Raw genomic sequence first — 24610 nt, 5'->3', positions numbered from 1 at the left:
CAAAAACACAGCATCCATGGCACTGGGCAACATCCCAGGCTGCATTTTACATGAACTTCAGAATGAACTGGTTCCCCAGCTAGGCACCATGTTCAACCATAGTCTCACATCAGACTTTGTGCCCACTGAATGGTGCAGAACAACAGTTATTCCACTCCACAAAGGGGAAGCCACCACTGATACTGGGAACTATCGCCCTGTTAACCTGACAAGCCTGGTCTGCAAGGCCATGGAACGCATCATCATGGAATTCATAAACAAAGACATTGGTAACCTCCAAACTCTGGACCCAGCTCAGTTCGGGTTTGGGAAAGGCAAATCATGCTTTTTACCCTGATTGACTTCTTTGAGGCAGTCACCAAAGCTGTAGACAAGGGTAAGGTGCATCACACAGCCTATCTTGATCCCGCCACAGCTTTCAACACCACCCCCCCATTCTGGAATTATAGCTAAACTCATTAAACTAGGTATAAATCCCTATGTCACAAGATGTGTTGCCATCTGGCTCACTGGCAGAACCCACACTGTAAAAGTTGCAGACTCCAAATCTGACTTCAAACCAGTGATAAGTGGAGTACCCCTGGGTTCAGTCCTGGGACCTCTCCTGTTTGGTATCTAATTCTCTGAAGTACAGGCTAATACAGAAGGCCTCTGGCTAGCAAAGTTTGCAGTTGACTTCAAACTAGGAACCATAGTTGATTCCCCAAATGATGTTGACATCCTACAGAAGGACTTCACTGAGACAGATACCTGGTGTCAGAGGCATGGCCTCAAGCTCAATGCCAAAAAGCACATTGTCATCCCTTTTGGTAAAAGCTCTGTACCCATGAACTACCACATAAATGGCAGTCTACGTGATGCCAAATGTGTGATAAGAGACCTTGGGACCAAGGTGGACAGTAGTCTCTCCTCTGATAATCACATCGCTACAGTAGTCAGGAAATCCTTTTATGTGGCACACCTCATCACAAAAGGTTTCTCATCCAGGAAAAAAGAGGTCATTGTTCCCCTCTACTTGGCATTCATTAGACCCATTATAGAGTACAACGCCCCTTTTGGAATGTACCTCAGAAGACATCTGCAACAGCTGGAAAGGCCACAGAAGTACCTCACAAATAGGATTACTGGCATCATACAGATGGCCTACACTGACCACCTCAAAAAACTCCATCTTTACTCTGTAGCATATCGCCTACTCCGAGGAGATCTATGCCTAACATATAAAGCTATGTTAAACCCAGAGCTGTTGGACATGCTACACTTAAAGAAATCCCAATCCCTCCAAGCTACATGGTCTAGGTCCTAAACCTTGTCACCACAATAAACATGACTTGTTGGAGGGATATATTCCTGTCCCAGAGACTTCCTATACTCTGGAACAAGCTACTCATCTATGTCAAGCAAAGTACCTCATTAGCACTCTTCAAGAAAATTCTTGATGAGTGGATGGGAAATAGGAAATACATCCTGGGGATCACTTCTGTGGCTCTGCTCGACAGGAGCACAGGAAATTAACTTTCTTGGGTGGCATAAGACAAGGAACGTTGTTGGCTAGGCTTACTTTGGCCCTTGGGCCAATAACCTAGTACCTACCTATGAACGTATGAACCTATGTTAGTGCAGCTTAAAGTATACAATATAACACACAGGCATTATAGAAATAAATTATATCCATCCTACAAGGCTTTACATAACAGAGTATTAAGATAACTGATAGCTCTTAAACTAAAGTCAATTAACTCATTCTAACAGATATATCATTTTGAACTTTTATATTGCCAAATTTAGATATCTGAACTGAAATGACAGTTACATCTCTTTTTATTACAAGATTTCCAAGTACAGTGAAACAATCAGATTCTTTGAGCACATTCAGAATCTTACTTGACAACCAGATAGGAGCACACCACTTCCATGCTAATATTTTGCAGTTTGTTTCATGTTGGCTCATAACAGGTCAAAACGTAGGACAACAGAGTCACTGAATCTGTATATGGCCATTGTGTTTATGTATTCTGTCTATTATCTGCAGTGAATGAGAAATATATTCAAGTCAGCTTAGAGTGGGCTGATAACACTTGCATTACCTTATGTACCTTTAACTTACCAAGAATCTCATAAAAGCACAAAAACCTGTACGGAAACACAGCAGGGAATACATGAATGCATCAAGACACACTCCCATAAAATCCAGTGCTGCAGCATATGTTTCGCTATAGCACTAGGTGCATTACTTCTCCTGGCACAATATAAATGGTCCTTAATATGCTCACATAATCTCTGATTGTTTTTCAACATAAAAACTAGTACATCCTGTACAATAAGCAAGATATACTAAGTGTTTACTGTTGCAATCACCTATCAATGAAAAGCAGAAACTTTTAATCTAGAAGTACCATACACATAATTACCTAGATGGTCCCAGCCAGATTTAGTAGGATAGCATAGTATCTGTTTCAAATATTTTTTTTCTATATTGAAACCGAGGTTGAGTGCCTACTACCTCTGTTATCTGCGCATCTGTTTGTAATACCAGCCAATATCTAGCAATGACCTCTTTTAAAGCTCTTATGTCACTGCTATATGTGATCAGGATGCTTAAAATATCATCTTAACCATGTACCAAAGTATTATTTCTACTAGAGGATGACAAATAAGGTTTAACTCTCATATTCCTAAACCTAGTGGCAGAAATCATCCCTTTGTGGATTTCCTTCTCCTTATATTTCCTACTCCTCAACTCTTTTCACAATTTATTCAACTCTTGATTAAATTCACTATCTGAAGCATGAAGTCTTGATACTCTTATTGGTTGCCCTCTTGAAAAACCTGTGCAGGGTGCTTGCATACTATTTCCATGAATGTACAACACCCTGTAACATTCTTTGTGAAAAAGCAGAGTGTTGAAATTTTATCAAGTAGTCTAATAATCTCTACATCTAAATATTCCCCACAATGTGGGGAATGGGACATGGAGAACTTGAGAAAGGTTATTTTTCCTATAAATATTGTAAAAAGCCCAGTAACTCATGGACAGTACCTGTCCACAGGAGGAATATGTCATCAACAAACTGGCGATAAAAGTGTGTGTATTGTTTAAACATATCTGCCTGAAAAACACATTCAAATTCCCACTGGGCCATTACCATATTGGTGTAGCTATTGGCACTAGAACTGTCCATAGCTATGCCTGACATCTGTAAATAATAACTGCCACCAAAGGTGAATACATTGTGTTCCAAGATAGTCTCCAAAAAGAGGCACATCAAATCTATATTTTCTTCATCATAAAAACTGTTTTGAGTGAGGAATAACTTAACCATGCTAATCCCTTCATTTTTCTGTATAATGGTGAAGAAGGATTTGCTTCCAATGGCACCATTAAAAAATACAGGGGAACTAAATCCTCTCTTATGTATTAAAACAAATCTTGTAAAAAATGCTGAATTACTCGCAGTGCAAACTTATATTCGTTCAGATCTTTTCTATATATATATATATATATATATATATATATATATATATATATATATATATATATATATATATATATATCAATAAAGGCTCTGTTACCACCCCCGTCCAGCTACTATGGTCTGAAGGGGGGTAAAGTAGGATGCTTATGAATTTTTGGTACACCATGCAACACAGGTATCAATGGTGATTCAACAGTAAAATATTCAAATAGTTCACATGTAATGAATCCATTAACATAACATTCACACAACATATTATCAACCTTTTTAAAACCATCCAATACTTCATTCATGTTAATAATTCTATAAGTATTAGCATCACTAAGCGTTTCCTTCATGGCATTAAAATAAAAACTACTGCCCATAACTATGAAGGGACCACCTTTATCAGCTGATCTGATTACTGTTTTTACTTCTGTTTTTAAAGCATTTAACACTTGCCGTTCATAGTTGAAATTAACCAACCCCTTTTTTCTGTGAATATCCCCAAGTAAATCTTAATATCACATTCACACATTTTACTACAAATGTCCAAAACAGGGTGATTTTGAGGGACAAAAAACTATTTTTTAAAATATATTCACATCATAATTATTAAACTCTTATTTATTAGTTCAGGCACCTAGGCAGTGAGACATTTCCCTGTGGTACAATTGACTGGGGACACATGGCTGAAGTGATATTCAACTGCAGAAAAATATGGCTGTTTGCAAATTCCCTGTAGGCAAAGAGAAGAATGTGTTGCCATGCTCACAACTTCAATAACCAAATGCACAGAGGAAAACAATGTCCATGGTCCTCAAGGGAACATGAGATAGCAGGCAGTATGGCAGGCATCAGCAGCAGGCTGGCCAGAGGGCATGTCAATGACAGTACAAATGCAGTGAGCACTGGGCAGTGCCTTTGTAAATGGTGTCTGTGGACCACTACTCCATTCACAGTGTCTAGGGAACATTATGTAAAACACATACTGTAGCATAAATGTGGCTACAGAAGCAGGCAGGATTCCCTACATGCTGTAGCACACTTCTACACGTTGTATTTACATAAGTATGTACTGTACACCAAGTACAACACTCATTACTTCTTGTGCCTCTATGCATTTGGTTATTAAAGCTGTGAGCATGGCAGTGTGTGCTTCTCTTTGCCCTTGCCCACAGGGAATTTGCAAACAGCCATATTTCCCTGCAGCTGAATGTCACTTCAGCCATGTGTCCCCAGCCAAATATTCCACAGGGAAATGTCTTGCTGCCTAGGTGCCTGAACCCACTAACTCTAAGATCAAACTACAGTGGGGAAAATGGCAAATTTACTGGCGCTTACTGTAATGTGATCTCAGCCAAAATGGTTCAATGGACTGAATGTTGATCATCTGCTCTTGACCATATGGGTTTCGACAATCTGTCCATTTGATCTTTTGACATTGACCTGGTTTAAGTATTCAACATCTAAATTTATTGCAACTATAATTCCAGTTTTAGTATCATCAACATATTCCAGCATATAGAATATTTAGAATAGGAGAAAATACAATATTAAATAAAATCAGGCATAGTACCAAATGCTGAGGTACAACATATTTAATTGAAATCTAGTTTAGATGACAAACTTTCAGAATAACTCTTTGTAACATACACTGTAGCCATTTTCCTTTCACTGAATAATATAGATACTGAAACAGCATAACTCAATGTTTGTTATAATAATGAAGTTATGTAATACATCAAAAATTTATTTTCCTCTAAATATAAATGCAGTACTGTAAAGGACAGTCCCATGTCAAGGGCAGCACATGTAGGGTCATAAAAATGGCAACACGATTCATTATAAAGCAGATAAAAGGGTCATAGCTGAGGAAATATATGATACATATTCACTTAAAAGTGGCCTTTTATAAAGTGGGGTCTTCTTGAAATAAACCATGAAAAGATCATGTAAATCTCACAAACATAAACATGACAGTAAATATCATACCAATCTAGTTGGTTCAAATGGAGAAAGTTCTGTTATACAGCATTCATCATACCCAAGATATGACATAATATAATTAACCTATAGATAAAAAGAGGATGAGGTACCTCAGTAACAAGGGGTTGGAATTGCTTACACCAGAGAACCTAACAGCAGCAGTGTCAATGCAATCTCCCTTCAATTCCATACCAAAAGGTAATGCCTGTGGCTGAGGTCAGTATGCATGTACTAGTAAAGAGAACACCATTTGCAATAGTCATTGTCTGAAAATCCTATCTTATAGAAGGCAAAAAACTTAGGAAATAAATACTAAATAACAATAAGTTAAACTGGGTGGAGGACCATGTCTGTACACCACAAAAACAGTATATTGTTTTACAAATCTCAAAGCTTACACACAGAGACACACAATAACACTCATAAAACATCTAAAGAAAACAGAGTGATCATTAACAATAAATTAAGGAACACAGGGTTTAATAGACAATGGAAAACTAACAGAAATGTATAAAAGTGGTAATTTGAAAAACAACGTACAGCAATAATTGAAGGGCTCCCAAGGTAACTGGGCAATCAGATAGAGCAGAAAGGAAAACAAAAGCTCCCAAAAATTGATGCAAAAGGCATTTAATATGTGAGAAGCTGTGTAACTAAAGCTAAAGTCAATAATAAATAAGAAACAACGAAAGGGGGAAAAAAAACTACCAGCAATGAAAGACACATGACTACTCTTCTTAATGTCACCAGTGCAATTGACAAAGGAAAAGGCACAAAGAATCAATAATAATGAAAGACTAGGACAGCAAAAATGAGAGACAGATACAGATAGACAAAATTTAGTATACCACAAACTCAGCATATTTTGTTATGTTAGTATCATAGCAGAAAACTAGGTTATCAAGCCAGGGGGCTGTTTTAGGTCTAGTCATGCTTTCCAATAACATTTGATAGGTATTGTTTATCAGAGGTGCTGTGGAGGTATATACTTGGGCATGGATAATAAAGATATATGTTCCAGACCAGGGGTATATTTATGGATCCTCCTCCACTGATCCAAATTTTGTTTAAATAAGTGCAGAGATAATCTCTGCTTCTCATGGATAGGAAGGCTGTTCCAGAGAGGGGAGAGCCACTGAGGCACATACCTCTCCTTCCAACATGTCCTATTTATGTTGCAGAGAAGTTTAGGGCCCTGGATAAGGTGTCTCTGATGCTATTTGTTTTACTGATGTGCAGCAGGTCCATGAGAGCTGGACTGGAAAATGTTTGATAGGCCAGGTATAGGTCATCTCTCAGCAGTCTGTAGGAAACAGAATATAAGTACAAGGCATTGAGGATGTCCATATAGAACTTGTTTTCCTCAGCATGTATTCTTTTTCTCTGAGGACTTTTCAGTTGTTATAGAATCCTGGCCATGTACATATCAGAGGGAGCCATGTACTCAATGATTGGTCTTATAAGAGCAGAGTATGGCTCTAGATGCCATATCCCTGCTTATAAGGATTGCAACATGAAAAGATTTCCATACTACAGTTGTCACATGATAGTCAACTGCCAAATCAGTTTCTACATGCATTCCCAAATCCCTGATTATAGAGTCTGCTCTTAAGAGTGTATTGCACATTGGAGTAGTTTGTTGGGGTGCCCATTTTTCCAAAAGATACTATGATGCACTTTTTGGCACTGAGTTTTAGACTATGACCCAGCCACCAGTTATTAGTCTGTATCAGGATTTCTTGAAGAATATCTGTGTCTTGGGGAGATTCATTGACTGCACCCACTTTGCAATAATCTGAAAACTTGGTTAGCCAGAGGACCAAGATGTTAGTCTTGACATCAGAGAACTAGATACCAAACAGGAGCAGTCCCAGCATTGATCCCTCAGGCACCCAACTAATAACTGGCATTTGTTTGGAGGTAGACTCTCCTATTCTAACTTCTTGGGTCTTGTCTGTAAGCTATTTGCCTATCTAGTTGGTGACTTATGGGCTAACACCTAATTTATTGAGATTTTCTACAGTGCCCAAATGAGGTATTGTGTCAAGTGTGTTGGTCAGGATAAGGTAGGCAGCATGCACCATTTTGCCCTTGTTTATTGATTTGGTGACCTTCTGGAAGATGCCCACCATGTTGAGTGAGCAAAACCTGCCCTTGACAAACCAGAATTAATTTAGTTCAAATGTTTGTAGAATACCTATGTCATCATTTATGATATCTATGGTTATTCTCTCATAGCTATTCATATCAGGCTGGTTAGACTTATATGTTGATAATTCTCTGGATCCATGGATGGCTCACCATTGTGCAGCAGGATAAACATTGCAGTCTTCCATTCATTTGGCATGAAATCTGTTTGGAGACTGTATTTAAATAGTGATGCTAGTAAGCCGAGTAGTTCATGTTTCACGCTATTAAAGGGGCATCCTTGGATATTATCAAGACACATCAATGCATTTTTTTTTACCCTGGAGACTGACTTGACTGTCTGCTCTCTGGTGATATTTAGGGGGAGTTATGGATGTCAGTATTTCCTGAGGGGCATCTGATTGGAAAATGTGGGGAAAACTAGGGTTAAATTTGTTGGACAAGAGGATTGCTGTATTATCTGGCTCTGTATAATTGGCACCATTTATAACTAATTTGGTACATTACCGTGTATTGCCTTTGAGGTTATGTACATAGCTGAAGAAAGTTTGAGATTGTCCTTGACCTAGGATGCTACTTTTACCACTACTTTTACTTTGGTAGACTTGATTAGCCCCCTGAGTTGCTTGTTTAGGTTGATGAGGGACTTCTTACCGTGGTGGGTATTGCAACTCCTGATTTTTTGCTCTTAATTTCTTTCTTTTGTTATACAACCTATTGATGTTCGAATTCCACCTGGGTTTGTTTTTAGACTTGTTCCTGTGATAAATCCAGATAGCTACAGCTGTCTTTATGCAGCTGTTAATATGATTATACAGGGTTTAAGTGAAAAATTCCACATAGACACAGATGTTTTCAGGGTTTGGGGACCTTAACCTTTTGCCACGATATCACTTAGTAAATAGGAAGGTGGTCCTAGACTAATTCCTAAATGTTCCAGTGTTAGCTGGCATGCCTGATTTTTCCTTTGCTTCAGAGGAGGCAGTTTTATGGCCTGACCTGACCAATAAGGACATAACGTTATAGATGGGGCTTTTAGCTTGCAAAGATATGGCATGGGACTTTGTCTAAGATAATTTGGATGTGGAAAAGCTGAACAGAGTCATACTGATGGACTAGCCTTGAAGTGCGTTTGTTTTATAATGTAAATAGATATACATCCACTTTTGTCTCTTCTTGTGCAGAAGTTGGTCTAAATGTGTGGAAGACAATGCAGCCCTGCACTGCTCGGGTGCTTTCTGCAGCATTAAGCATGTTTCAATAATTTGATAGACATCTGCTTTCTCCAGGGTGAGGAAAAATTGCAAGGAGTTTCTTGTTTAGACTCCTGGCACTGAACAACATCACCTTCAAATTTTTCTAGGCTGGTTTAGATGGTATACCTTCATATGTGCGAAGGCACATTTCTGACTGTGCGTAAACACGAATCATTTAGCCAAATTCCTTCATGTCGACTTCCCTAAATGTCGTAAAAATTATCGAATTTTGACATTCCTGATTGCTCGACCACCGAAATGAGTGCTACCATGGGTCAAAAAGGGGGTGAGGTTTTATAATTCGGCACTTCAGTTTTCATTATTTTCAAATTTCACTGTTCGCAGTTCATGGCAGCAGTGTCAAAGATGTAGCCATCAAACATATGAAGGTATATCGGTTTAGATATGCTGGTGGGTTTATCAGACTAGCAATGCCTGAAAAAGGCAGTGTGAAGTGGGCATGGTTTTTCTCAATATTTGAAATCCCAGAGAGGAGAGGTGCAGACTATCCCTGGCAAAGCCTCTGGTCTGTTGACTGTATCCTCCCAGGCTGACAAATATTGTACCCCCTTTGAAGGACACTATACTCTAAGCCAAATGTTAATGTCAATAATTTTCTGTTCATATTGTGGCATTATCCTTGGAGACGGTAGAATGCTTGTCAGTGCTAGGCTCATATTGGCCTTGTATACATATTCTTAAAGCTCTATCATGTCTGTCTCTCTATGTAGACCTGGGAGGTACTCTCAGGTAGTTTATGACCACATGGACTATAACTGATTCATATTGGTACTTGTAGTTCAGGATGCATGCGTGATCTGGTGGATCCTGGCCCCTGGCAGACAGCAGTCAGTGGCTCTCTCCTTACTTAGTCTGGTGAGTGGGACACCTGTGTGTATCTCACAATGCAGTCTCCTATGACCAATCTATTGAGTTGTGTGGTGATGTGGTTTATGGGCTTAGAAGCTGAGACACCATGATATGTGCCCATATGTGTCATGTTGGGTGTTGATTTTGAAAAATACTCTTGAGATTGTAGAAGATACTTTTTGTTTGAGCAGTATCTGGGCAGTTTTTTTGGCTTAAAGAGATAAAATTTAAGATCCTCAGCACATGTGGGTCTGTATCTCTGATTAGTGTGATACTGACAACCTGTTTGTTATCATAAGTGCTTGTATGTGAAATCCTTGCCTACAGTGACATTATGTGACTACATCTTTCACACAGCTGTGATATTAGCTCAATATGCCTATATCCACTGGCTTGGTTGCAGAGACAGTATGGAAGTGCATGTCCATGACTATGCGGCCTTAATTTGTGTTGTGGTATGGGGGGGGGGGTTACAGCTGGCTAGCTTGGCTGATGAAAGAGTATAGACTACAATCAGGACTAAGATCAAACTATTGTGGATGTGTTCTTCAGTGGTTAAACTAGTTGCTCTTTGTGCAACTAAGTACTGTGGGAATTTCAGGGGTAGTTTAATATAGAAAATTGAAATCTGTTTGTCTGGGAGCGTAAACTAGCCACAACTGTACAATGGGCAGTTTCATAAAAACACGCCAAATCTATAGTGTCAAAAAAGTTGAGTAAATGAAGAAAATTGCCCTCTGACCAATCAAGCAGTTTTGCTTAAAGGTTTCCTGTGTGATTCCCAGCTCAGACAGACTCGGCCTCCTTTTATTGCCAAAGTGAGTTCAAACTGGGCAATTACAAAACTAGTGAGCTAGCAGCACACACTTTTAAAATGACTACAATGCAGAGAAGCCAGTAGTAAGGGTCAGTGAAAAGCAATGACACTTTACAATGATAATGGCAGAAGAATACAATACATAATTAAAAAAAACAACAGCAGTACTTAAATATCTTATGAAAGTGCAAAAAGTGTAAATTGTTCATCTATGCTAGGGTGGCACTGAATACAAGCTATGTGTTTTTGAACTCTGTGAAAATAAACCAAGAACTTTACAGAGGCAGAGAAAACTTGCTAAACAAAGCAAATAGTCCTCTGACTAATCAAGCAGTCTCACTTAAAGCCTTCATGTGTGATTCTCATCTCAGGCAGACCAAGTCACTTTCTACTGCCACTAGAAAAAACACTCTCAGGCCTTCTTAATGTAATACCACACTACAGTTATCCCAAAGTGAATTCAAACAGGGCGACAAAACAAATTAGTTTTACAATGACTACCATGAAGAGAAACCAGCAGCAGTGAAACCAATGGTCCTTGCAATAACAAAAGACAAACCAGAGTAAACTCTAACAGTATAGTGACAACTTATCAATACAGAGACTATATGGAATAACAAGTTGCAAGGACACAACCTCAAATCATAGACCTTTAAGGGAGATATTTTAGCACAGAACTAACATGCTGACCAAGCAATATCATTCCAATGGACACGTTTGCTGAATCCACCCACCAGATAAAGTTCATAGGTTGATATGTGTTTACTAGTCTAATGACCACAATTGCATTTTTAAGCCTAGCCATGCGTCCAAAATCTCTGACAAGTTCTGATACCCTTGATAAGTGTAAGCAAGGGCCTGAGAGATGAAGAAATCCTTCTTTCCATATTAAAGAATCAGAATTATCATCTCCCATGGAGCTGCTGATTGGCTCCAAAGGCATCTGATATGTCATTGTGTCTTTCTTGTATGAAGTCTTGCATGAGGAGAGTACACTTATGGGTAAGTGTACTTACAACAGTAGGTCATCAAAGAAGTTCACTGCAGCAGTCAGTTGTAACATTTGGGTTAATTCCATCTTATTGTAGCTTGCCTATGCCGCCATCTTCACCAGCAGTTATAAAGAGTTATTTTAGTCTCATACCAATGTTCCATGGATCCCTAATTTATGCTTTAGACATAAATATATGACCGGCATCAGTGAGCAACTTCCTCAATTCTTTAAACTGTTTATGTTCTTCACAGAGAGTGGCTATTCAATAAACCGTAAGTTTTAGAGTAACACCACTGGAATTCTTCCATTCAGTTGTTTAATACATAATTACTTGTCTTTTGCTCTTGGTACATTTTTTTCTTCATTTTGAGATTGCAGCATCTTGCGGAATGAACAAAACATGTATTTTTTTAATTTTTGGTTGTGGTGTTGGTGAAAGAGTAAGATTTGTTTTTTTTTTGTGAATGCTCTTTTTTTCAGTTAAGTCTAAAACTATATGCGGAGGGATAAAGATAAGCACTCCGCATGAGAAGTGGAGGGGGTTCACCCCTACAAAAAATGCTCGTATAACTGTTGTGTCCGTGACTTCAATTAAAACCTAATAATACACTAGTATATGTTTTTAATCATATATATATATATATATATATATATATATATATATATATATATATATATATATATTTTTTTTTTTTTTGAGTTAGCAGGTTTCATGCTGTAATGCCTAAGGAAATACATATAGAGCTTTTACATTTCAATAAGTTGCCGTAGGCCCTTGTGATTATAAGCTGAAATGTTTGTGTGTCTGTGTAAAATACCATTACAATAACATTAGATAAACACTCCCATGTGGGAGGAAAGAGGGTAGGTTTTTTGTTGCAGTGACCACTCCATGAAAATCTCCTTTTATGGTACTTATACCTACTGTCAACTGTTCACTATTTTTTCGGAAGGTCACTGTATCAGAGAATCATAACATTTTAATAGAAAGATTTTGTTATGGAGGTGGAACCAGGAAAACTGTTTCACTATTGATCTTTATGAAAGGATTAGGATACAGAGGATGCAGTACCACAATATTTGAATGAAAGATGGATTAAAAAATCTGTCGGTAAGCAATGTGAACATCTCAGACCTCGAAGTATAATTAAAATATCTTCTTCCATTTTCTGTGTTAGAATTGCCAAACTTAACCTTATGTATCTTTACTGAGGATATTTTAAAGATTTTAGAAATAGGTTTACTGTCACAGAAATCAAGAATAAATGTCTTGGGACTGAGCAATTGGAGTTTTAGCAGAATGTGAAACCAAATGCTGTTATTGTGTCTATAAAACTTAAATTAGTCAGCATTTTGGCATTTTGGAAACGAAAACAGGTTCATTATCTGAAAAGGTGGCAATGTTTCTTCAGTGCCAGCTATTAAATGGATTAGCCTTATTTTACCTGCAGAATCCATTACCTAAGAAACAGAACAACATGTAGGCTGATGAAGGAAGGACTTTAAATTGTTATGGTACATGGTGAGATTTTTCACACCTGGAAAAACCTGTCTTTGTCCTTGCCAGCCCAGAATTAATTAGAAGTCCAGGTTCAGAGAGAGTTTAATGGGATGTGAGGGGAATGTGCTTGCTTCTCTATCCAATGGAGAAGGGCTATGTACCTATCAAGGAGTACGTTCAGCTCTGATTCCTAATGGAAACAAGGAAGAAAAATGTATCTGCTTATTTGGAGCTACTGAAGCTTATGTCATCCACACAGGATAGGACAACACTCACATCAGTTCATTTGAATGCCCCTCCTGAGTCTAGGATGGTGTAAGGAGCAAAAATGGGATATAAACAGAAAAAATCACATGATTACTTCCTGGATAATGTCAGCATCTTGGTTATTTGATGATGGTAGGTAAGTGTAGCCACAATGAATATAAAGCACAAGTTGGTTTTGGTATGCTAGTACTGCATTTGAAAAGAAATCAAAGATTAAAACATAAAAGTTGAATTTGCATTTTCACTAAAGTACTTTCACTAAAATCCCAGTTACATATAATTGATTCTACTGTGAAATGGCAACTTCCTGAATGTTGAGATTCTGAAAGGCAAAAAAATACCCTGAATCCTAAAACTCAAAAAACTCTTTTTTCTTCTTTTTTTGTAAAGAGGGCAAGCACCCCCACACCCCCAATATGTGGGGCAATACCTTACCCCCAAACTTATATATACCATTTTTCCACTGTCACATCAGCTCAAAGAAGGGAGAAATCTCCCTAAAGAAGTGATCGATTGCCAGTGCAAAATTAAAATTAGACCAGCAATGAATTCCTATGAGGTAAAAAGCATTCAGTGTTATGCTGTTTATCTTTTTTTGTTTGTTTGTTTCTGCGGGCTACTGATACTGGAATAATTGTACCCTGAGCATGTGTAAGGGAGCCACACACAATCACATTAGTACAACAATACCCTGAAAATACTAAAACAGTACACATTCTCATTATTGACACAATTAACTTTATCAAACCCGTAACCTATAAACAAAACCTAAATCAATTTCTATTTACTGCTTGGTCGACATCAAACTACGCAATAATTACACTATGTACTGCACATTTCTAGTGCTAAACATGAAGACTCACATATTCTTGCATTATTCACCTTATTACATATTATATAGGTGGACAACCCCTTCTAAACCTACCTCCTATTACCACATTAAATTACATTTAACTTTTCAGTGTAACACACTTCAGTAAAAACCTGTTTTGATGTTGCTTCCCAGTCAATGTACCATGACATCACATGCTAGATGTGTTCAACTAAATACGACAATCAATAGTATACTCCCATGCAGGTGTATGCTTGTACGCTAATACATATTTCATGTTCAAAGTGTACATTAGTTGGTAGTGTACAATGCAATATCCATTCTGGGATTGACACAAATATCACATTAAGTGTAATGTTCGTATTAAGGTAATTTGATTAAAGCTGTGTTAAAATTCCCAGAGATACTATATCCTAATTTTCTGCTCTTCATGATGAAGCAAATGGGAAAATTATAATAAAAACATCATGCTATGATATCTTATAAGACAAAATAAAAAGAGACATTGGTTTTACAGATTTTAAACTTTAAAATAAAAAATAGCATATTTAGAAGCATCAGTCTGATGAAAAAGTGGTTTTATATTTTCCACCTAAAATCTGAACAAGTGTATAATTCACTTGTTTGTTTAAATAAAAAGTTATAATACGTGAACTTGATTAATTCTATTTGTCTGTATTTTCCTGAAGTATACATAGAAATAAGTAAAGTTTCAACACACATCTGATGAAGGTTAAGAAATGGTATGGCATATAAAAATTAAACAAAATGTATTTCACTTCTCAGTGTCCAGTAAACAGCACACAGCATGTAAGCAACTGATGGACAGCTTAATTTAAGGTGTGCAAAGCAATACATATAATTCAGCTGTACTAATAAAACACTTGCAATACATCAGTCTGTACTTATGACCTTAATCAATTCTTTGAGTCAGGCATGTTGATCAAAAAAATGTCACATATTTTTTCCTAAAGGCAAAATGGAAGTGAGCATGTTTAAAACCTTTTATTATGAAAAATGTTTAGGAAAGCAACTGCAATATATGCATTCCTTAGTATATTACTTCTCATTTTATAAATCATAGCAATTGCATCCTTATTTTTGTTGACATAGAGATCATAGAAGTAGACATTAACATACAATGAATGCACTATAACCAGGGAATGCTGACTAAAAGCAGTCAAAAGCTAAGTAGCTGGCTGTTTTAATAGCCAAGGCAATATAAATGCATCTGTGTTACTTCATTCTTAACTAGCAATACAGCAATATCTTCCATTGGTTAAAATGTGCAAATAATACAAGTTTCAATTTGTAGTCAGGTGTGAATGTTTTCTTGAGAAACTTTGGTGAATCATTGGTGAGATTTCTATAATTCACTGTGGACATATTATAATATGAAATGTTAAAAGTGTATCTAAATAGTATGGAAAATGCTATTTTATTAATTTATTTATTATTTATTTATTTATTTGCAGTTGTTTAACCAGGATAGTCCATTGGGCCTGAAGAACCCGTTTTCAATGGAGTCCTCGGGAGAAAATCTCCTCATACATATTACACAAAGGTTAATATACACACATAGATTGCATGAAGATTTCAGAGGTAAACAAACTAAGACTAATATACACACATAGATTGCATGAAGATTACAGAGGTAAAACAGACTGATCAAAAGTATTTCAATCAAAGTTAATAATGTCAAAAGTATAATTTTTTTTGAACATTTGCAGGTAAACAATGAAGTTTATGACAATACTGTAATTACAGATACTACTAATAAACCAATGAGGATACCAGGTCAAGACCCTCATAAGTGCAGTACAGTTATCTTGCACAATGAAAAGGTCCTCTTGCAAAAAAATGCTCAAACTTTTGGATCCAGATAATGCAGATATGATGGAGAATGTTAAAAAATCATGCTGAAGCTAATACCATCCAGCAGTGACACCCCTTACATCTTGCTTACCTTAAGGAACACTATTTGGGATCATCCAAATTGAATCCCAGAGTCAGTCAAACACCATAGAAACCTTGTGGATCTTTTGCCCAAAAGAGAGACACAACAGACAGATTAAAGCACAGAGACATAGGTTCATAGGTTCATAGGTAGGTACTAGGCTATTGGCCCTAGGGCCTATATAAGCCTAGCCAAAAAGGTACCCTGGCTTTCGCCACCCAAGAACATTATTTTCCTGTGCCCCTGTTGAGCAGAGCCACAGAAGTGATCCCCAGGATGAATTTCCTATCTCCTATCTAATCATCATGTTTTTTCTTGAAGAGTGCTAATGAGGAGCTTTGTTTGATATAGATAGGTAGCTTGTTCCAAAGTAAGGAGCTTTGTTTGATATAGATAGGTAGTTTGTTCCAGAGTATGGAAAGTCTCTGGGAAAATAATCTATCCCTCCAGCATGTTCTGTTTATTGTGATGTCAAGGTTTAGGTCCCTAGAGCATGTAGCTTGGAGGGACTGGGATTTCTTTAAGTGGAGCATGTCCAACAGCTCTGGGTTTGACATAGATTTGTATGTTAGGCAAAGATCACCTCTGAGTAGGCGATATGCGACGGAGTAAAGCTGGAGTTTTTTTGAGACGGTCTGCATAGGGAATCTGTTTGAGGCCAGTAATCCTCTTTGTGAGGTATTTCTGCAGCCTTTCTAGTTGTTGTAGATGTCTTGCGAGGTACATACCAAAAGGGGTGCTGTATTGTACAATGGGTCTAATGAGTGATGAGTAGAGGGCAACAATGACCTCTTTTTTCCTGGATGGGAAACCTTTTGTGATAAGGTGTGCCATGTAGAAGGATTTCATGACTACTGTGGCGATGTGATTATCAAAGGAGAGACTACTGTCCACCTGTGTCCCAAGGTCTCTTATCACACTTTCGGTGTTGAGTAGACTACTGCCTATGTGGTAGTTCATGGGTACAGAGTTTTTACTAAAAGGGATAACAATGCACTTTTTAGTATTGAGCTTGAGGCCATGGCTTTGACACCAGGCATCTGTCCCAGTGAGACCCTTTTGTAGGATGTCCACATCGTTAGAAGTTTCGATTATGGATCCTAGTTTGCAGTCATCTGTGAACTTCATTAGCCAAAGACCTTCTGTGTTAGCCTGTACTTCAGAGAAGTGGATTCTAAACAGGAGAGGACCCAGGACTGAACCCTATGGTACTCCATGTATCACTGTTCTGAAGTCGGATTTGGAGTCTGCTACTTTCACAGTGTAGGTTCTGTCAGTGAGCCAGTTGGCAACCCATCTTGTGACATAGGGATTTATACCTAGTTTAGTGATTTTATCTATAATTCCAGAGTGAGGGATTGTGTCAAAAGCCTTGGCAAGATCTAAATAGGCTGTGTGAACCTCCTTACCCTCATCTACGGCTTTGGTGACGGCTTCAAAGAATTCTATCAGGTTTGGAAGACATGATCGAACTTTTACAAACCCAAACTGGGTGGGGTCCAGAGTATGGAGATTACCAATGTCATTGTTTATGTCCAATGATGATATGTTCCATAGCCTTTCAGACCAGGCTCATCAGGCTAATGGGGCGGTAGTTCCTGGGGTCTGTGGTGGCTCCCCCTTTGTGGAGTGGGATAACCGTCACTGTGCACCATTCAGTAGGCACAAAGCCTGAGGTAAAGCTATGACTGAACATGGTTCTTAGGTGGAAGCCAGTTTGTTCTGTAGTTCATGTAGAATGCAGCCTGGGATGTTGTCAGGTCCCATGGATGCTGTGTTCTTGGCTTTGTAGAGTGTGGTTTTTACCTGTGCAGCCATGATTACAGGAACTTTGCATTCTTCCGATATAGAGATGAGCCCTTTAGGGGTGACAGTGGGGTAAAGTTACCACTGAACCTATCTGTCAGGATGTTGGCAATATCAGTTGTTTCTGTATATTTACTGTCATTGTGATATAACTCAGAGCAGATCTGAGTGTTGCCGTTGAGATTATTGGCATAGATATAGAATGCTTTGTGGTTGCCTTTAGCATTAGTGGCAATTTTGTTTTTCATAACTAGCTTTGGAGGATTTTATGAGTGATCTCATCTTCTTTCTGAGGCTGACCATGGAGTTCCTCCAATCATGGGATTTTACTCTTTTTTGCAACAGTTTCTTTCTTCTGTTGTAGAGTTTGTTTATGGCAGGGGACCACCAGATTGACTTCCATTTTTTGGAGGTTAGCATCTTGGTTCTGTTAGGGATTGTACAATCCAAGCACTTATGTAAGTGATTATAAAGTGCATTTGTGTAGGATTAAGCAGTCATACCTCTATTGTCTGTCTGCATGGATGTTGTGAAGTTTGCCACTTCTGTCTTAAGAAGCATGAAGTTGGCTTTGGAAAAAATTTTTATGGTGGTTTCCCTAATGAGGGGTGGGGGCGGAATGTGAATGTCTAGGGTGATTAGCTTGAGGTCGGATCTGACCAACAAGGAATTTACTTCTTGCGTGGAACACTGGTTTCCCATGTTGGTAATCACCAGGTCTAAAATATTGCTGCCACTAGTGGGGGTGTGGATAAGTTGATCCAAGACGTTGTAATTTATGAATTCCAGAAAACATTGAGCAAAAGAGTTGGTACATGAGTAGTTTTCCCGGTTAATGTTGGGGTAGTTGAAATTGCCCATTATTAGGGTGTGAGGTTGTACCCTAATATTTTCCAGTGTATCAAGAAATGAGGAGTGGGAATCCTGAGGTATTGTGAGAGATCTTTAGCAAGCTATAATTTGAATTACAGTCTTGCCCAGAGTTAATATCACTTGGATAATCTCAGATGCATTATGCTGAGCAGCTAGCCTAGAGGTGTGGATATCCTTAATGAATATGGACACATCTCCACCTTTAGTGCTTCGGTCTAGGTTAGGTGGTCCCTGTTGCTTAGGTAGATATTTATTGAGAGCCTCCCCAAACGTAGGTGTGTGTTTTGTGTTTCTATGTGTGAGTTTTGGTAGTGTAGGTTTTGAGGGTCTATGTGATGCGTGTGGTGTGGTGCAAGTGTTTACCTTCTCCTCTTGACTGTCTAGTCCAGTCTTGGGTGAAGAGAGCTTTGCTTCCAGTTTGGGTATATAAGTGCATCTCTCACAGGTTGTAGTGTTGGGTGGTAGGAGGAGAGGGTTGTCTGTGTACATGAGACAATTGCTGCATTGCCCCAAGATGCCCAGATTCCTCAGGTAGACAAGAGAAAACACCGGGAGCTGACCCTTAGACATGCCTGGATAGGTGCTTATTTATTAAGTACTTAAAACTGTTTTCCTCTAGACAAGTGAGGAGTGCTGTAGCAATTTGTAGCTTATTTAGTGCTTACAATGAGTTCTGAACAAGTGCTGAGCTCAAAGAAACAGATTTGATTGCTAAAACTAAAAAACTGGCTAGTTCTAAGGGAAAATTCGAAGAGCAGGCTTTATGGTGCCGAGAATAGTTTAACCCTAGCTAAGCAGAGATGCTCAGAAACTTACAAACAGTCCTGGATATAGAAAATCTGTATGTGGACTAGGCTACTTACAGGAAAGGCAGGAAACAAGATTAGGATTTTTTTTTTTTTGTAAAGTGGAAAGGGAGAAAGGAGGAGCAGAAGATAATTCAAGGTTAAGAAACTAAGTGGGTTGGCCTTCTCAAATGTTCTCTCTGTATTAGGTAGATTGAGGTAATGACACTAGACTGGGAGGAGTGTCCCAGATCAAATTTACAGTAGGGATGGGCAACTGCAAAGCCACCAAGTATAAGAACAGGATACCAGTAGGGAGGGTGGGAAACAAAAATCAGAACAAACAAACCCAAACAGATGCTTTACAAATGTAGAAAAATTCCAGTTAATACCTCACACGCATTGAAACTAGTTAGAAAAGTATGCAGCAGACAATAAAAGTGCTATAAATAACTCGTAAAAATAAGCAAAAAACAGGATGCTTAATGTTATATATCACAGATCAGTTTGCTCTTTGCCCTTCCTCTGATTAGTTCAGTGTGAAATGGTAGAAACAGTCACAAGTTAACTTAAGTAACAAAAAGTTGAAACTGAAACAACTTTAAAAAAAGCTCGAAAGAACCAATGAGTTTGCAAAGGTTGATTTTTGGAAAAAAGAAGAATTACACCAAGTATTTATTCAGATGTTTGACTGTATCTTGTACTAGATAACCTGTATTTAAACATGTAAAATGATAAAACATATACGTATAAATAATTGTTAATGAGCCATGAACTAGTCTACAAATCCAGACATTTTTATACCTTATTCAAAAGTTAAGATATGTATGTTTTTTAGATATCTTGATGAAATATACATTAGTGCATCTGATCCTATATCTTTAACAGGACTATGACAGGAATATTTTTGTAATTTACTAACATGAAAGCAAGGCATGTTATACAGATTATATAAGCACCGATAATTTCTAGAATTGGTAGATTGGTGACCAAAACAGGAAAGCAGTAGATTTAATTATGGAGGGATAAAGGTAATTTTCTGTGAAACTGCAGATGGCCTATTTTTTTATTTTTATCCAGTATCCCTGAAGCAAAAGCAGTTTGATTATTTTGTTAGGTAGAGTTAAAGGTGTTAACACAAAAATGGGAAAACTGAGTGTCTCACGTATATTAGCAGTGTGTATCATCATGCAGAGGCAGTTTTGTAGAAAGCCTTTTCACAAATAACTGTATGGGGTGCCTGATTAGTTGCATACCCTCTTGATTTTTATTTATTTATTTATTTTGGGGGGGCAGTCAGCATGATGAATTCAGGGTTTGCTATTTAGTGGAGTCAGAATGATTCATGTAACAATTATAGAAAGTGTTTTACTCCCCATAAAATCCCTAGGTGTAGTAAAATTACTTCTTCAGTTTGTTGGAGATGTAGTAAAGATGTAAAAGCTGATTGGACACACATGTTTATGGACTGTGAAAAATTAAATGTGTATTGGGAAGAGATAAATATGTTTTTAAATGGTTATGGTCTGATCATAACTAGATCAGTAATATTAATGAATGTTCCACTTCATGTATTTATAAAAAACAAACAGCAAAAACTTTTTTGGGCTCTCTTGGCAGTTCCCAGAAATGTTATAACAAAAAATTGGAAATCAAACTTAGTTCTTACATTCAAAGAATTTTAAAATTTAACAACAATACTATGTAAAACTGAAAAAATTGATCGGAGTAAGATATACAAGTCACAAGTTAGAAATGTTGCTACTGAAATACCAGGATTCTTAATGTGTTAATTGTATAAGATTACCTTGATTCAATGCATTCCTTTCATTGTATAACCTATGTGAAGTTGAATATGTTCCTTTCTGTGTATATATTTTAAATACGATAAATTAATAAAAAAATTCTTTAAAAAAAGTATAATTCATCTAATAGCCAAAAGGTCTGACTGTTTAGCAATAATGAGGCTGTTGCATTGATGAGGAGCCAATTTTCATTTTGAATGGTTGTACAGTGGTGCTAAAGATATATTAACCTTAGGATTTCAGTTTCTGTTATTTGCATTATGAAGTAGTTTTTAGGAAAAGTAGAGAGATATGATAGTTAAATTGTTTTCATTTAGTGCAATGGCTTGTCTTGCTTTTTGCATTAGAAGTTTGAAAATTATTGTGCTTTAAGCTACTTTTAGTTGATTTACATTTTTGTAACTGTGTTGTAATATGAGTAGGGAAGGAGAGAGTTTGCTCAAAAACAATGCCTAAATATGTTTGGTCTATTACTGTGAATAATAGGTTGCCTTCAGGGTCATTGACTGTCATCATCTGAGCTTCGACGAGTTTTTGCTGCAACAAAAAGGCATTACAGTAAAATGTGATCCATCAATTGCTAATGTGTTTGAATACAGTCATTAAGAAGACATGTCAAGTCTCTTTTTAGGAGTTATTGAAGTAAGTGTGTATTCTATTGGTACTGGATAGTATGACATTGTCTTCATACTGAATTGAATTATAGTGAGACAGGTCTTTAGAAGGAGCATAGAAAATATGAGCAAGGAAGAGTAGACTTAGCATAGTGCTGTGTGGGCACCTTTGACAGAGTAGCATTAGTAAAATAGCTTACACTAGTGTTAATATTAAAAAATGCATTATTACTTACCCAACAACAAATATTGTCTGAGCTAATCTATAAGAGAAGTATAGTGGTGTCATCATTTTCAAAAACTTTCTTTATATCTTGCAAAATAGTTCATGAAAGTAGGTTGTTTCATATTTGAGAGTATTTTTTTCTTTGATATTGTACATTGCAACACTAATGTTGCATTTAGGCAGAAAGCCATGTTGTTTGGATGGACAGATGTCATAGGTTCCAATATACTCAATACTAATTTATAAAGTATTTATTTTTCAAAGATTTTAACTAAGGGACATATATATATATATATATATATATATATATATATATATATATATATATATATATATATATAAGGATGTGGAAATCAATAGTGTGAAGAGTTGGTTTATTTTAGATAGACCAGGGGATTTAAAAAACACTGTTTAGGCTTTGCACAAAGCCTGCCCAGAGTTAAAGTGTTAGTGCAATGAATATCAGTGCTAATCACATATTACTGAGGCTCCTCTTGCTTATACAAATACAAGAGACATTTAAGGGCCAGGAACTGTGTTGCCAGCCAGCAAACTGTGCAGGGCAGCAAAAATGTGAATTGTGGGAACAATACATATAGGGGAGGAATGAGGTTTAAAAAAATGTGGGACTTAAATGAGCTATGCGATGTTTGACTAAAATTAATTGGGTAGACTATAAATGATGTATAATTTTTTTCAGCTGGAAGTGTGTCAGTATGGTTTGTGATGGTTTAATAAATATATTTCATGTTTAAAAAAGGGGTAGGAATTGAATAATTTATGTAATGTTGCTTATGTTATATGATATATAGCAATACATGTGAAGTATAATGCTTATTAATGTTTGTTAATACAGATTGATTACTTTTGTATAAATGTAAATATGCCTAGGTCACAAATGATAATTCAATAAAGGTGTTTAAAAAACACAGAAAAAAGATGTATACAAGTTTGACAATTGGCAAATCTGTTTTACGAAATTGCAAGGACAGCCACAATCACTACCAGGGGTGTAAATACTGCAATAACAGCAGTATTAAAACATTAAAAAATGTACTCAGTGCAATGTACACTACAGCAATTATTTATAGAATGAAATAATAGATAGTGGTGGGGTCACCGGCAAGGGAAAATGCAACTGAAACATAACACTAGGCAGGGAAAGTGTGCTGATGAAAATGGACACAGACATAAAAGATATGAATGAAGAAAGAGGAAGAGGGCATGATAAATATGGCACTGTATCAAACACAGGATATCTCAAGGTATGTACACTTCCAAGACAAGTCAGTAGCATAACATTAAGCGCATATGCATACCACATAGTATGTACTGCTGTTTATGTCTACTGTGTGAGCATATTTATAATCACCACATAGTATATTCATGTGATGGTCACACAAGGTTACATATAAAATGAAAATGAATGGCTTTGATATGAACATCACTGACATGCCCACTGGAGAGGACATTTAACAAGAGCAGTATACACAATAGGGGGTATGTGCATATTGGGAAATTCTGCAGAATGACTTGCTTGAATATAACTGAAATGTCAGCATATCTCTCAACCAATCAAGGACACATAGCAACAGACTCATGGACAGCTGTGGACAGAATCAGGCACAATCAGGGACCATTTTAAAATATTAACATTAATCTGTGACATTGACAGAATATGTGAATTTAAGTTATTATACATGTTCTGCAGGAGCAGACATGTACAACTGCAATGATTACCAGTATTCTATAAAGGGAATTCACCACCCCCTCCTCAAAAGTGACCTATTTTTGGAGGGGTTAAAAGGGACAATCTTAAACCTGGAGTTGAAATAAGGGGAAATCCTGACCAGTTGAAAGGTTTGCATGACACATAAGCCACAAGCCACACATGCAAAAATCAACTCCATGCCATTAATGTTGACAATGAGCTGTGTATTTACTGGGTGCAACAGAGAAAGACCTATCACACATGCATCTTGTAGAACACCTTGAAAGGAAGTTTGCACTGTAAGATCTTAAGGGGTATGCATCCCCAAGAATAGTTCTGCATGGCCAACAGGATGTTTGGGAGCTAACTGTGCCAAATGTGATACACTTTACTAAAACATCCCTGGCTGACATACATATCGGTCATATGGATAACAACACTTACAGACAGCACACTATTATGAGTAGATTCCCTACACACAGCTGAGTATTACATGCATCTGCCACATGTAATGTCAATGGATATTGTCTGTGTGAATTATGAACTGATCCATTATCATGATTGGTACAGCAGTATGTCAGACTGATGGCAATGCATCGACTATGCCCATGTGCACAGAAAGTACAGCAGTACAAATTCTGGCATCACTGAGCCAGGAAGCTCTTACTGTGATATTGTTTACTAACAAAAGAATAAATGGAGCA

The sequence above is a fragment of the Protopterus annectens genome, chromosome 2.part1, assembly GCF_019279795.1.
Source record: "Protopterus annectens isolate FY-2018-M chromosome 2.part1, PAN1.0, whole genome shotgun sequence".
In the NCBI taxonomy this organism is placed as follows: Eukaryota; Metazoa; Chordata; order Ceratodontiformes; family Protopteridae; genus Protopterus; species Protopterus annectens.
The sequence above is the reverse complement of the archived record's forward strand: the minus strand, read 5'-3'. Positions refer to the sequence as shown.